Raw genomic sequence first — 14,607 nt, 5'->3', positions numbered from 1 at the left:
AACAGACTCTCAGACACAGAGGACAAACTTGTGATCACCAGTGGGGGAAGAGGGTGGGAAGGGTTAAACTGGGAGTTCAAGATTTGCAGATATTAACTCCTATATATAAAACAGATAAACAAGTTTGTGCTGTATAGCACAGGGAACTATATTTGATATCTTGTAGTAACTTATGGTGAAAAAGAATATGAAAATGAATATATGTATGTTCATATATGACTGAAGCACTGTGCTATACACCAGAAATTGACACAACATTGTAAACTGACTGTACTTCAATAAAAATAAATATATACCAAAAAACAAAAAAAGATAGTAAGTCAGCTCTCTTAAGCTTAGGCTACATCAAATCCTAGACATGCAGGAAAAAGGTACAGAACTATTAGTATTCATCCCAAACTGTCTATTCCAGCAACAGCAGATAGGTTTTCATCCCTGGAAACTCTGGTTGACCAGTAATGGCTCCCTAAAGCTAAGAACATTCTGAAACCGCCTTGTGGTTAAGCCAGAAAGTACACCACGAGTGGAGGTCTGCAACAAGCAAAGGAAAGGGGGTGCACGGAGGCTGCACGTTCACCATCCCTGCTTCAGCCAATTCTGCACTCTGCTGAGAGCAAGGTTACACAACTGGCCCTCTTTCTTCTTGACCATGGTGAGGTAGCAATTAGATATAAAGCTCCTTCTATGTGAGATTCTGTTAAAGAAATAAAATAGGTCCACTAGGCACAGGACAGTCTGCTAAAGTACAAAAATTCACGAACAGTCCCTGCCTAAAAGACTGGAGACACAATCCCACACCCACACTTCACCATTCCTATGCTTTCATCCATTTACTTAAGTTGACAATTATTAAAACTTAGAAGTATGTAAATGAAATTACTCATACATGGAGGGAATGTTAAAAAAAACCCATCTGCAAAGACAGTTAAGGTCTTATTACTAAAGTATTCTTGAGAGGGTTATTACTTTTGAGGGTATCAGGGATTGTAACAATTTACCAATTACTTTTTTAAAAGGCCAAATCAATACCCTCAAGCCAAGAGAATCCCATGATACCATTAAAAATTATTCACGAAATATGTACAAACTACATTCTGAGTAGATGGTAGCCATGCAGTACACATAGTAGTTGAGAGCATGACTTTCAGAGCCCAAAAGCCTGAGTTTGCACTCTGGCTATTGTGTTTTAGGAAAAGTTACTTCAGTCTCCGAGCCTCAGCAACTTCATCTGTAAAGTGGGGATCTAACTCTTAAAGTAGTTGGGAGGATTAAATGAGAGATCTGCATCAAGTGCTTAGAACTACCAGTGTCTGGCACTTAGTAAGTGCTCGTTCAATGTTATTTGCTACCTACCCTCCTCGTCTTCTTCCTCCTCCCCCTTCCTCTTCCTCCTCCTCCCCTTACTACTAACCCTTCTGTATTCTTTTCTTTCCAATGTAATAAGGCCACCTTTGCAACATTTCTTGGCATCTGCTTCCCAGAGCATTTTTTTTTTCCTTACACAGTTTGCTGGAATATTTTATTTGTGGCTGGCTCTGACTTTATGTTAATTGTGCTTTTTGTTTCCTGCAAAAATGCAGTGCCTTACTATTGCTGTATTTAGAATTGTAAATTTCAAAATCTATAAATAAAAAGTTAAAATAAATAATTTTACAGGAAGCTAGTCCTGATTATAAATGCAGACTAATGACTTTTTCCCCCACAAAAAAATAAAAAGAAATGATTTGAAATGGCCCAAAATCTGATGCTTGCGAACAGTATTACATAGTATTACTTTTTTTTATTGGTTCAAAATCAGATATTATTAATCATTAAGTAAGATCTCAATGAGTTAGTTTGTACAGATTTGGGGTTTGTGATATAAACTTCATCAATTCGGTTAACCGTGTTTTAACATTTAAATATTTTTTATATTTGTTTTTTCACAACTACAACTCACAACACCCTTTCACAGGCATATTTTCATCAAAAAATCAGAGCCGACAGAGCTTGACCATCGTGTTCCAAGCACAGTGCTCGACGGGTCTCCAGGAGGCGCTGTTCACAGATCTGAAGTGGAGTCAGGCAACCTGCCCTGGCACTTCAGTATTATCATACATACATGACCATGTTTAGTTGATGTAATCCTCACAAACCACATAATGTAGAGTTATTCTTAACATCAATATTTTATAGATGAGGAAAAAAGATTCAGAAAGACAAACTGACTTGTTTAAAATCCCAGGGAGAGTAGGAGGCAGAGTTAGAACCAAACCCCCATCAACTTCCCAATCCACCCCAAGTTTTAAACTGAATGAATGTATCTTATAACATTAAAATTATGTATTTTCAATATAAAGCCTACATTCCTCATAAAAAATAAATTAAAATTACAAATACTTTCTTCCACCTACTATTAATGGTTCCTTTAGACACTATAACGTGCAAAAGAATAAATGAGACTTTAGGCAATTTGTTTCCTACAGACATCCTGTAGTACTTAAACACAGAAAAAAATTAGCCTTCCCTTCTGCCCGCAGCCAACTGCATGCACATGGTTACTTCTCCAGAGTTCAGAGTATGCAAACCAAATCTACTTTTTTTAATACGAAAAGACATCTTATTATTTTCCTATGTAACATATTAATGAATATACTCAATTGCATTTTCTCAAATGGTAAATAAGGTGCAGGATTACATTTCTCTGAGTCCTGAAAATCTCAATGTCATCTGTCTTTTGGAGACTCCAGTTCCCTACGACATCTGTGACACTGTCTATAAGGATACCAACGGTGCTTAGTAGTAAAGAGCACTTTGCTAAGTTGTTCTGTTGTGGGTCCTTGCTCAAAGTGTTCGCCTTCTTCTTCTAATCTAGTTTTTAGTGCTCAGTCATGTGTTTCTTCATTACCGTGCACAGGATCTGGCCGAGGGATAGGTTTTGTGTGTTCAAAGGAAATGTCCACAGAAGGGTGATAGCATACTATTGTCTTGCCATCAGTTGTCGAAGCAAGCTCTACTTTGCAATTACAGTTATCTGGACGAGAAGAACACGTGGATTTATAACAAACACAGTATAAGGCTCTGTTCTGACCTGGAAGTACACGTTTAAAGACAGTCCTGCATGATATCGCCCATTTTACTGCTGCTAATGCCATGGTGAATCAAGATGCTTATCATGCAGTATGAAATAAGATGATCTAAAGAGAAAGTGCCTTTAACATCTGCTTCTAGGCATACCTCTTCGCATCCCTGCACAGTGGCCCACTGCGAGCCTGCCACCTTACCTCAACCCGGGTCTCAGGAGACATGGCTCCATGTGCCTTTTGGCTTGCGGGGCACTCTGGGAAAATATAACCAAATCTGCTTTTATAAATGACTTTGAAAACGCACTGACTGGGCTAAACATAACATGCCTTGATGAGGATAAGAGGAACCACTTATTAAACCAGTAAAAACACAACATTTTTAAAGTACACCTTTCTGTCAAAGAGGGTTAAGGGGGTATATTAAAACAAATAATTGTAACAATGTAAAATCATCAACTTTTTAACAAAGCAGAAGCCATTGATTTCAGTATGTGTATTCCAATAAATATATTCATATGTACTCCTCTAAAGAGTATGTTTTAAGCTGGCTAATGACACAAATTGGCTATGCCATTAAATTATCTTTACAATATAAATAATACTAATAAATGTATTTTGGAAATATTTTCTGGCTAGAATAATTTTTATAAGATTGCTAAGAATTATATGCCAGAAACAGGAGACTTCTTCATTCACTCTCTCTATTCCTTTAATTTCAAATTATTAGGAAAAAAAAAAAAACTGTCAACTCTCTAAGGAATGTTCCAGGGGCTACGTGCGCCCAGCCATCACTAAAATCCACCCTGCTGCTGACACACAATGCAACAAATCTAGGCATGGAAATACTCAGAGTATTGTCACATTGCCAAATATGAAATGTGAGATGCACTTAATTACAAGTACAGATTTGTAGAAAGGAGTTACTTCTCCAGAAAACTGCCACTTTTGATGGTTTGGAGTCTAAATATTCAACCCTAAAGTTGCATTATTATGAACATCTGAATTTTACATTTAATGTGGAAGTCCACCTTACACAGTCTCCATGTTCATTCAGTCAGTCAGTCAGTATGAATTTATCACCAGGCTTTATTAGATGGACATTTTTCGTGAAAAGTAACAGAGCCACTGATCTCAATAAGTTCAGTCTGGTAGTGGTTATTTGCAACAGTAGGCATAAACCTCCTCTGTGTAAGTAGAAATAATGCTTTTCCATATAGACAGTGGCACTGCAGATTTTTATTTATAAAGGCTACTGTGCAGCTCTAATCTCAAATGGCTGACAAGTGATCTGCTTTACTTACAAAATAGAACAGAAAGTTGATTCTGTGTCCCACTTTCCAGAGATTTCTTCTCTTAGCTGAAACCCATTTAAAGTGTGGTGGTTTGTATGAAAAAGGACAAACTTTGGAAACCCTGTATTACCTGTATTTCACACGTTGGAAACAAGCGACCACATTTTTGTGCATGTGTGTAAACTCATGATGGAACAGAATCCCAGATACCTCCTATTTATTCACTCTGGTGTCGCTTTCAGATGTCATCTATTGCTAATCTTCAAATTCTTCCATAGGTTGGTTCAGTGACTACAGCAGAGATCAACTAACATCTCTATACAACTTAAGACAACTTGGGCATTTCTACAATTGCTACTAAAAGATGATTATGGGAAATGCTGCAACAAATGGTAGTCAGCAACAGGGCACTGAGAAAATTTGTTGTAATAGATGTCTAACCTGAACTTTGTCCAAAGTAATTATTTTTAAAACCAAAGATACCTCGTTATAATAGAGGAGCACCTTTCACAGTCTCACAGAAGCATGAGAGCACTAGACCAGACTTCCAGAAGAATGGGCTTTTTAAAACATTTTACTCTAAAATAATGTTATGCTTAAAGTTGCAAAAACAGTAGAGTTCCTATATACTGCTCACCGAGGCGCCTCTAATGCTAACATCATGTGTAATTACAGTACAGGTATCAAAGCCACAAAGTTAACATGGGTTCAACACTGCCAGCTTTATCTCCTGCAAAGTCACTATTTTTCCCTTTGTGATTATTAAATGTCTTGGAGAGATACTTTTAGACTGCAAATACGCTGTTTGTCCTCAAACTTTCCCCCTATTTTTGGCATCCAGGAATGGATCCTGCCTACAACTATTACTGTGGCGTTTACCATGGTGATTTACTATTTCCCTCATTCCTTCTCCATTTATTCATTGTAATTCAGAAGAATAGTTTTTAGACTACATCAAACACCAAGGTCCCAATAAATAATCAGAAGGCTGAAGCCAAAAGACAAAAACAATCAATGTCCTGGACAACAGTATTCCATCTTGAGCTAATGACCTCAACTCACCGAATCAGATGTCTAGCAGTTCCCTTCTGAAGGATCTGTGTCTGAGTAAGTTGTTAATGACATCTGTCAGCAGCTGTAGTGTTTTGTTTCACATAATTGTAGCCTCATTTTTTATCGCAAGTAATGCATCACGATGCATATTTAAGGTTTTCCAAATAAAGAGTCTTGAGTAATCTATTTTAAAGTAGCTAATACCACAGCACATTTGAGGCTAAGGGGTAAGCGTTCCTCGGAAACCAAAACAACAAGGACAGCAAATATTCTGCCCCTGCAAATCTAATCTCATTCCTCAACCTGAAACCTCACCGCATGAGCAGTCACACTGGTACGGATCAGAGATCTCTCAGAACGGTGAATTCCAAAGCTCTGCTTTTCAAGACACTATTTTTCCTATGACAGGATACAGACATGACACATAACCTTATTCACATACTCTTTCACACACACACAAAAATACCTGCAAATCTCATGCTAAAAGATTTCAAGCTTATTTCTAAATGTTTCCAGAGAATGCCTTATTTATCAAAACTTTCTTCTCCTTGTTTGTTCATTAAATACTGCAGCTTTACATAGAGGTCAAAAAATGTCAACCAATTATTGTATAAGAGACGTCCTATTTTTTAATATTTAAAGCTGCCCAGAATACTCAGAATTACTTTAATAGACAACAATACACTACTGTTTATTCTCAAGTATACCTCTACCATTATAAGGGTATCATTTTAATTTAGTTTTTCAAACTAAAACCTCAGTAAACTAGCAACAAGCACAGTGACTAACACATAGCAAATACTCAAGTATTTTTTAGTAAAGAATTAGGGACAAACAACACACATATAATATAGAATTGACACAGGTCCGTAATTCCTTTTGGACTACTTCCACCGCAGGCTGAAAGTTCAAGCATATCTCTTCTTCCGCACATTCAAAAACCTATACATTTTAGTTATTTCTTAAGAAAGACATTAAAATGACTTAGATTATAATCTAAATGACATGGAAATACGTCCTTGAAGTTTATCACCCCCAAACTACAATATATTTGTAAAGGACAACAAATCACATTTTAAAGTGATTTATTTTCACACTGGATATTTGGGTGATAAAAATAGATGAGAAAACAGGAAATGCCACTCATATTTCTGATTTTACAAATTACTGTCATGATGAGTCCTAGAAACTCTTACAGGATTATGGCTGTAGGATTTATGATGACTTCACCTTTGGTTACAGACCTTAATTTATTAAATAACAAGCACAACAACTCTTGGTCTAACACATGGTCATGAAGGAGATTTTATTTAAGAGTCTTAACTGTTACTTGGAGCAGTGGACAAGCCACGGTGGTCACCTTCTGGCAGCTGCAGAGAAGAGTGTACAACGTACCTAATTTCTATCTCCAAATTTCTATTTGAAAATAAATATTTATTTAATATAGAATATTGCTAGTTTGTGCTCTAAAACATGGCTTCTCATTAGTGGACATGTATTTTAGACTTGAGTGGAAAGGAGGAGGTTGGTGTGCACTGGTCAGTCTATGATTAGGAAAGAAAACTGCTGTAAATCCTTCCTATTTTCTCAGATCCCAAATGACCAGAGGATATTTCTAACCAGCAGGGGGAGATGAGGAGGAGAGTAGTAAGACAAAGAACAGGCTATAGGCAAGAAAAGCAGTTATAATTATAGCTGGGAACACAGAATTTGTTCAAGGAAGTCTACTGTATAATTATATTTGAAAATTTAGCAAGATGCCCAGAGGCTGACTCGCAGCTGTCAGGAACTGGTAACTCTACTTCTGTTCAAGCAGCGACCACTCCAGCTACTAAATCCACTATCTAGACGTTACTAGAACTGACATTTAGAGTAAAGGGTTAGATCCTCTCAAGAGATTTTGTTTCTATAATGGATGAAGGCATCCATTTCAGCAAAGCAAAGCTCTCTTTAGCTTCCTTCTCAGCCCTGGCTCTCCTCGCTCTCTCCTCTCTGCCTAGAAAAACCCAGACATTCTCTTGGCAAAGCCCTTACCTAGATGCACATCTCTTCCCTGAATTCTGACTAGATCACGGAGCCACGTGGCTATCACCTCAATTCCCGACTCAGCAGGCTCACAACATAACTCACTTCCCTCCCCCTCTTGCCTGGACTGTCCTTCCTTCCCCTACCCTTCCCACGGGCCAGCAAACCCTCAGTGAAGTTACCTCTTTCTCCTCCTATCCTCCTACCCTATGTTAATTCAATTCATCACATCCTGTTCATTTTTGGTAATATTCTACCATTCAGCAATGAAAGATATGTTGAAGTCCTGACCCCTGGTAGCACAGAATGTGACTTTATTTGGACATAGCATGTTACAGAGGTAATCAGGCTAAAATGAGGACATTAGGGTTGACCCTAATCCAATATGACTTGTATCTTTATCAAACGGGGAAATCTGGACATGGATGGAGACACATCCACAGAAGGAAGGCTACGTGAAGACACCCAGTGGAGAGATGGCCATCTGCAAGCCAAGGAAGGTCCAGGATTGCCAGCAAACACCGGAAGCTAGAATAGGTAAGGGAGGAGTCTCTCCCAGAGAGTCAGAGAGAACACGGCCCTGTCAACACCTAGACTGTGGACTTCTAGCCTCTAGAACTGAGATAATAAATTTCTGTTTTAAGCTACCCAGTTTTTGGTACTTTCAGACTGTGGCCCTAGTAAACTAATGCAACACTCCAAACACCTTCTGGACTCAAATATCCATAACCATGTACCTCCAAACCTGCGCCTTATCTCTGAATAGCATCCCACACACCTAGCCAGACATGGCAGATTCTTCTGCCTCATTCTTGCTCCACATCTAATCAGTTACTAGGCCTGCTTCCTAAATATGGTATATCTCTTGAATTTGTCCACTTTTTTCATCTTGATATGACTAGTCTAGTTCAGGAACCACTGTGATGCCCCAGGACTACTGTCCACTAAATGGTCACCAAGCCTATGGTCTTGCTCCTCACTAATTCATTCATGTTTAGCAATCAGACTTTCTAAACTGCTAGTCTGATCACATGGGTAGTCTATCAGTGTGAATCGCACTGTCAACGCATCCATGATACCCCAGGACAAAGTCTAAGTCTACCGTCTGTAGCCTAGCTGACAATACTACACGTAACAGCCCGAGAACAAAGAGGAAGAAAGAGCTATCACTTCCTCACCCACCTCAAATGCACAGCGAGGTACTTTCAGTTCCTTAAACAACCACTGCTTTTCACATCTGCCTGGGATGCTCCTCCACTTATTTAATCATTCATTCATTCACTCAAGAGATAAACAACACAGTGTGCGCAAAGCATAGTTCCACGAGCTAGATATTCCTGAGAAAATCAAACAGAGCTCCTGCCCTCATGAAAGTGACATTCTTAAGAGGGTGATCATAAACAAAACAAAACACAAAAATAAATACACACTACCTCAGATAATACTGGCTTCAGAAGAAAGTAAAGCAGGGTACAGGGAACGCGAGAGGGTGGGTGTGGAGAAAGGAACGAGGTCATGATTTTATACAAGGTGGTCTTCAAAGAGGTCTTCTCTGACCAGGTGGTATCTGAGAAGAGACCTGAAGAAAGTGAAGAAAAGAGTCCTGTGTTACCCAAGGGAAGAGCCTTCCAGACACAGGGAAGAGCAGGGGCAGCGACCCTGCAGGGGCGGACACTCATCTGCCGGAAGAACCCACCCCGGCCGCTGTGACTGCAGTCAGGGAAAGGATGAGAGAGGGTTGCAGGGGAGTCGAGTGATACGGCCTTAAAGCTAGCTGTAAGATTTTAGAGATTAATGAACAAGAAAGTGGAATTTTTGAGTAGCCTGACCTGACCTTCATCACCGAGGTATCACTTTGCTGCCATGCAGAGAACACACTTGTTGGTGACAGAGGCTGGTATACAAAGAAGTCAGCTACAGACTCTGCTGAGTCCAGTGAGAGAGAGCGGTGCTGGGAGCAGGGTAAGCAGCAGAAATGCTGGATTCTGATCATTATGATGGATACACGCATACAGATATGCATATGATTAAATAAGACATTTTTAAGTTATCAGCATAATAAATTTTAACAGTAATATAATAAAGCAATAATTTCAGATGGCTAAAAGTGATTTTAACTTCTTTCCTACTCATAAGGAAAAATTCACAAGTGACAGAGGAGGGGAGACGGGGAGAGAGAACACTCCAGACAAGCCAAATGGATCTCCTTAAAGAAGAGAAAACAATGTGTTACACTTTTGAATTTAGTGTCAGGCCTCCAAAGCAGGGCTCACACACAGTGGCTCTGTATTTACAAAAGTACTCCCCTCTTTACCCCCGGTTTAAAGCTGCTAAAGGAATTTCACTCCCTTTTTTTCAGTGGGATCATCTTTAATGTATGTACCCATTGATGTGATTCTGAAGTCTTAGCTGATGGCTTAACGTGCAAAGTGGTGAATGCATGTGTTATAACAGTTACTTAAGGTACAGCATCTCTGACTACCATATTCCTTTTAAACTTCATGATACAAAACAATCCCACCTTCTGACTAAAGAAACAAACATTCAGATTTTATACTGTGTTCACATATAGAAATTTCATTTTATTATCATACTCCTGATACTATCATCAATTCAGTCACTATCTACCAGTGAAAAACAGGGTAGGTTTACCATTACTATTCTTGGGATCGCTGCATGTAATTTTTCTTGTTAATAAAAATATTCTTTTATCTTCCCTTTTTCAAGAATTGGATGAAGTTCTTAATTATTATGACTAAAAGTAAAAGAATATATATATGCAAAACTGGGACATTATGCTGTACACCAGAAACTGACACATTGTCACTGACTATACTTCAATAAAAAAAAAAAGGAAGTTATCAGATTCATCTGAATTAAAAGAATTTAAAAAATTTTTCTTTTTCTGAGATATCATTGACATATAACATTATGTTACTTTCAGGTGTACCATACAATGATTCAATATTAGTATTTTTTTTTAATTTTTATTTTTTATTGAGGTATAGTTGATGAACAATATGAATAACCTTCAGGTGTACAACACAGTAATTCACAATGTTTAAAGGCTATATTCCCTTTTTAGCTATTGTAAAATATTGGCTATATTCCCTGTGTTGTACAGTATATCCTTGTAGCTTATTTATTTTATACATAGTGATATTAGTATATACTGCAAAATGATCACAATAAGTCTATTAATGTCATTAATACACATGGTTACAGTTCGTTTTCTTGTGCTGAGAACTTCCTGGCTCTACTCTCAAATATAGCAACTTTCAAACAGACAATACAGTATTACTAACTATGTATAGTCACCATGGTGTACCTAAAGAATTCTTAAATATCATTTAAATCTCTTTACATCTCTAAAATTCATAAACATTTTTATTTAAAAATTGAACACTCAAAAAAGTAACACATTCCCCATTCTAAAAAAAAATATGAGTTTCCAAAAATGAGAATGCTTATAAGTATCAATGGCTTTGTTATCAGCAAGTATCCCAGATTACAGACACTCTAAGTCCTAAATATGCAGCCCAGCATTTAAATGTCATCATCCCAGCTGCCCAAAGCTCTGCAATAACTCGAGACAGTTTCACAACCAAGTGGCACTGCAAATCATTAGACAATTAACTACTAGACGACCAAGACACGAGGGAGAGGAGAGAAAAAACCTGAACTTCAAAGAACAGGAGTATTAAGTTTAAGTCTGCTCCCCTATTCCACACACTAGGAGTGACACTGGTGTAGGGGATACATGCTACCTCATCAGAAGTATCTCTCTACCATAAGTTACATCACCCGAACTGTAAGTCTAGGCCCTCACAGTACTGTCCGACTTCTAAGAATTGCTAACAGAAACAAACTTTCTGTAGCTTCAAGTTGTTCACAAATTCTTCATCCGTTAATTCACTCTACTCCATAAAAATTCCAAATTTTTCTTCCCACTACAATGAAGACCATTTGGCTACAAGACCTGTGTCAACACCAGATGTCTACCGTGAGATCAACAGTAGACCATGAGTCTTACTCTAGAACTTTAAGCCTAAGATGGCTGAAAATGCAAAAGTTGAAACTCTCACCCAAAACTAGAAGTTTCAAGACTCCTTTGACTCTACCTGAAAAGCCTCAGGTCTGCCGGAGCTTCCCACCACGTGGGGAAAGGGAGATTTCCTGGGCCAACAGAGTTTCGGCAAAAAGAAGCTGGTCGTTTTGGAACAAGATGACCTAAAGACCAAAGACTTTATTTTAAGTCACTGAAGGGCCAACTCATAGTCCTATGGTGGAAATCCATTCAGGAACCACACATTAGTTCCTCAGTCACTCAAGATTAAGGAAAACTAGACTAAAGAACAGCCTTTATAGATCTGATCTATTCTTAGGTCGAGGAGTTTTTTTTTCTCATTTACCATCTTACCAAATTTCTAGCAGAATTATCATTCCTTCTTTATCTGCTAAATGGAAAAGTATAAAGCAATTTTAAAAATCAAGACTACATTATTTATCTATCTTGTAAAAATAAATCATTACAAAGGAAGGTTCAAAACTATATAAAAAATCTGAAATCTGAAACAAAAAAAATATTTAAAAGTTTCCTCACACTGTTCTTTGGGGTTGCCTTACAGTAGTACATTTCTGGTATGTTGGAAGATAAACTCCAAAATAAGGACAAAGCAATACACCACCAACTGATAACAAGTAAAATACAACAAACTCATGGACTCAAGCACTATCTTGTTATCATTATAAATGGGAAAAACAGGTAAAGTCGTCAACAATCAAATCCAGAAAAAAACAGCTCAGTCAGAATGACAAATACTTCCAGGTTTGAAAACATAACTCACTCTGACATGTAAAATCTACAAAGAATATTTTTGCTCTCAATTTTGTGGTATCCTACTATTCTACAAGAAAGTTAAGATCAATCAAATGAAAACCAGAAAAATTAAAGAATACCTGAACCAGAAAAGTTTGTTAGAATTATCATACAATCCAACAGTTCAACAAATACATGTGCATGCATGTTAATTCAAGGCAGCACTCATCACAATAGCCAAAAGGAGACAGCCCAAACGTCTATCAACAAATGAATGGGTAACAAATTGTGGTATATACAAACAATGAAATGTTATTCAGCCACAAAAAGAAATGAAGCACTTGATAAATGCTAAAATATGGATGAGCCTTGAAAACATTACACTAAGTGAAAGAAGCCAGAAACAAAAGAACACTTATTGTATGATTCCATTCATCTAAAATACCCAGAATTAGTATACCACAGAAACAGACTGGGGTGTGGCGGGCTGAAGGAAGGGGGAAATTGGGAGCTACTGATTAATGGGCACAGGTTTCTTCTTGGGGTGATGAAAATGGTTCGGAACTAGATAGAGGTGTTGGGTTGCACAACAACCAAATGCCACTGAACTGTCCACTTTAAAATGGTTAATTGCATGTTATGTGAATCTCACCTAAGATAAATAAATCATAAAGCTGCCACCTTACCAGTAATAAGACATCACATACTACTGACACGATACACCGAGGATATCACCTCTGTAGTGTCCTTCCCAAGAATGTTTAACATCAATCCCATGGTAAGAAAGCACCAGACAAGCCCAAACTGAGAGAGATTCTACAGCACAGCTGACTGGTACCCTTTCCCAGTCTCAAGGTCACGAAGACAAAGAAAGACTGAAGAAATACCACACCCTGGGGGAGGCTAAAGAGATAGGATAATAAGTGCAACATGGGTTCTGAGGCTGGATCCTGAAACAGAAAAAGGGATTAGGAGTGAAACTGATGAAACCTGAATAAAATCAGTAATTCAGTTAATAGTACTACACCAAAGTTAATTTCTTAGTTTTGGAAATTATACTATGGGGTTTTAAAGGCGTTATTAGAAGATGGGTGAAAAGTACTATTTTTGTAATTCTTCCAAAAGTATAAAATATTTCAAATAAAAAAATAAAAGGAAGGAAGAAAGAAGGGAGGGAAGAAGCCTAGCAACTGAGTTTAACTTCTTCCATGAACATACACATTAGGAGAATGATAAAATAAATTAAGTGAATAAGAAGTTGAGGGGTTTTTCTAATGGCAAGACTCAATTCATAAAATATACATTCATTTTAGTGGGAGGAGGTAGATTTCTCAGTCAGGTCAGAATACTTAAATCTGAGGAATCATGTTAAATAAAATTTAAAGTAGTATTGACATTTTCAACAGCAGAATACAAAATTAAAACACTCAAAGTCTAAGGGAAAATCTAAAAACATTATTATAATTCCTATAGTTTACAACTACATTTTAAATTTAATATTAAAGTGAGGAAAGCATATTTATTTTAGCAGAATGATTAGAATAATTCTAACTTAAATCAGCTTGACAATTTAATCAGATGTAATTTTACTTTACATCTGTAACCATCTCTTTTTTTTTAATTGAAGTACATTCAATTACAATGTGTCAATTTCTGGTGTACAGCACAAGGTCTGAGTCATGCATATACTGTAACCATCTCTTTAGAATCATTGTACTACAAAAGATCAAAAAGAGATTTTGAAAAATAATTAACTTAAATTCGTTTGTTTGGACATAAAACTCTTAGTTGCCAAGCCATCATGTAGTAGGCACCTTCCTATTAAAAATAATTCTATTGAAAATGTATACACTGAGCAAAAGGATCAATTTTTTAAATGAAACCCACCAACACAAATTCTATAAACATTTCCAATTTTATTAATTATATTTTACCTCCTGGCATCCTAATACTGTATATTACTACATAACTACATTACTACAATACTAATACTATCAGACTATCATCTTCAGTAAATCTGTTGATTACTAAAAAGAAAGGGACATTTAAACAAATAATCAAGATTTAAGAACTGCTCACTCTCAAAGCTCTCAGAAGGAGCCAACCCTGAGGACACCTTGATTTCAGACTCCTAGCTTCTAGAAATGTGAGATAATAAATTTCTGTAACGTAAACCATCCAATTTGTGGTACTTTGTTATGGCAGTCCTCAGAAATGAATACAGGCACCATGCAGCCAATAAAATAGTGTACTCCTATATTTACACAACAGTCCTGCCCTGGAAGAACGTTCCGAGTCAAGGCAGCCGTTTTCTCTAACCTTACAGACCAGCACACTCTGAATATGACTGTCA

The 14,607-nt window shown here is 37.3% G+C and overlaps 1 protein-coding gene, 1 long non-coding RNA gene and 1 pseudogene across 8 annotated transcripts in view; 1 reads left to right on the top strand and 2 right to left on the bottom strand.

Moving 5' to 3' along the window:
• The window catches only part of TBC1D5 (TBC1 domain family member 5), a 498,574-nt gene that overhangs the window by 407,865 nt on the left and 76,102 nt on the right, over nucleotides 1-14,607 (bottom strand). The gene's annotated exons all lie outside the window — the stretch shown is intronic.
• LOC116666425 lies at nucleotides 514-9,351 on the top strand. Its single transcript, XR_004323269.1, has 3 exons — nucleotides 514-523; nucleotides 8,533-8,542; nucleotides 8,937-9,351. It is a non-coding gene; the product is annotated as an uncharacterized LOC116666425 (long non-coding RNA).
• LOC116666422 lies at nucleotides 2,693-4,296 on the bottom strand (annotated as a pseudogene).

Source organism: Camelus ferus, chromosome 1 (assembly GCF_009834535.1).
Source record: "Camelus ferus isolate YT-003-E chromosome 1, BCGSAC_Cfer_1.0, whole genome shotgun sequence".
Classification (NCBI taxonomy): Eukaryota; Metazoa; Chordata; class Mammalia; order Artiodactyla; family Camelidae; genus Camelus; species Camelus ferus.
This window is presented reverse-complemented; position numbering and strand designations above follow the sequence as displayed.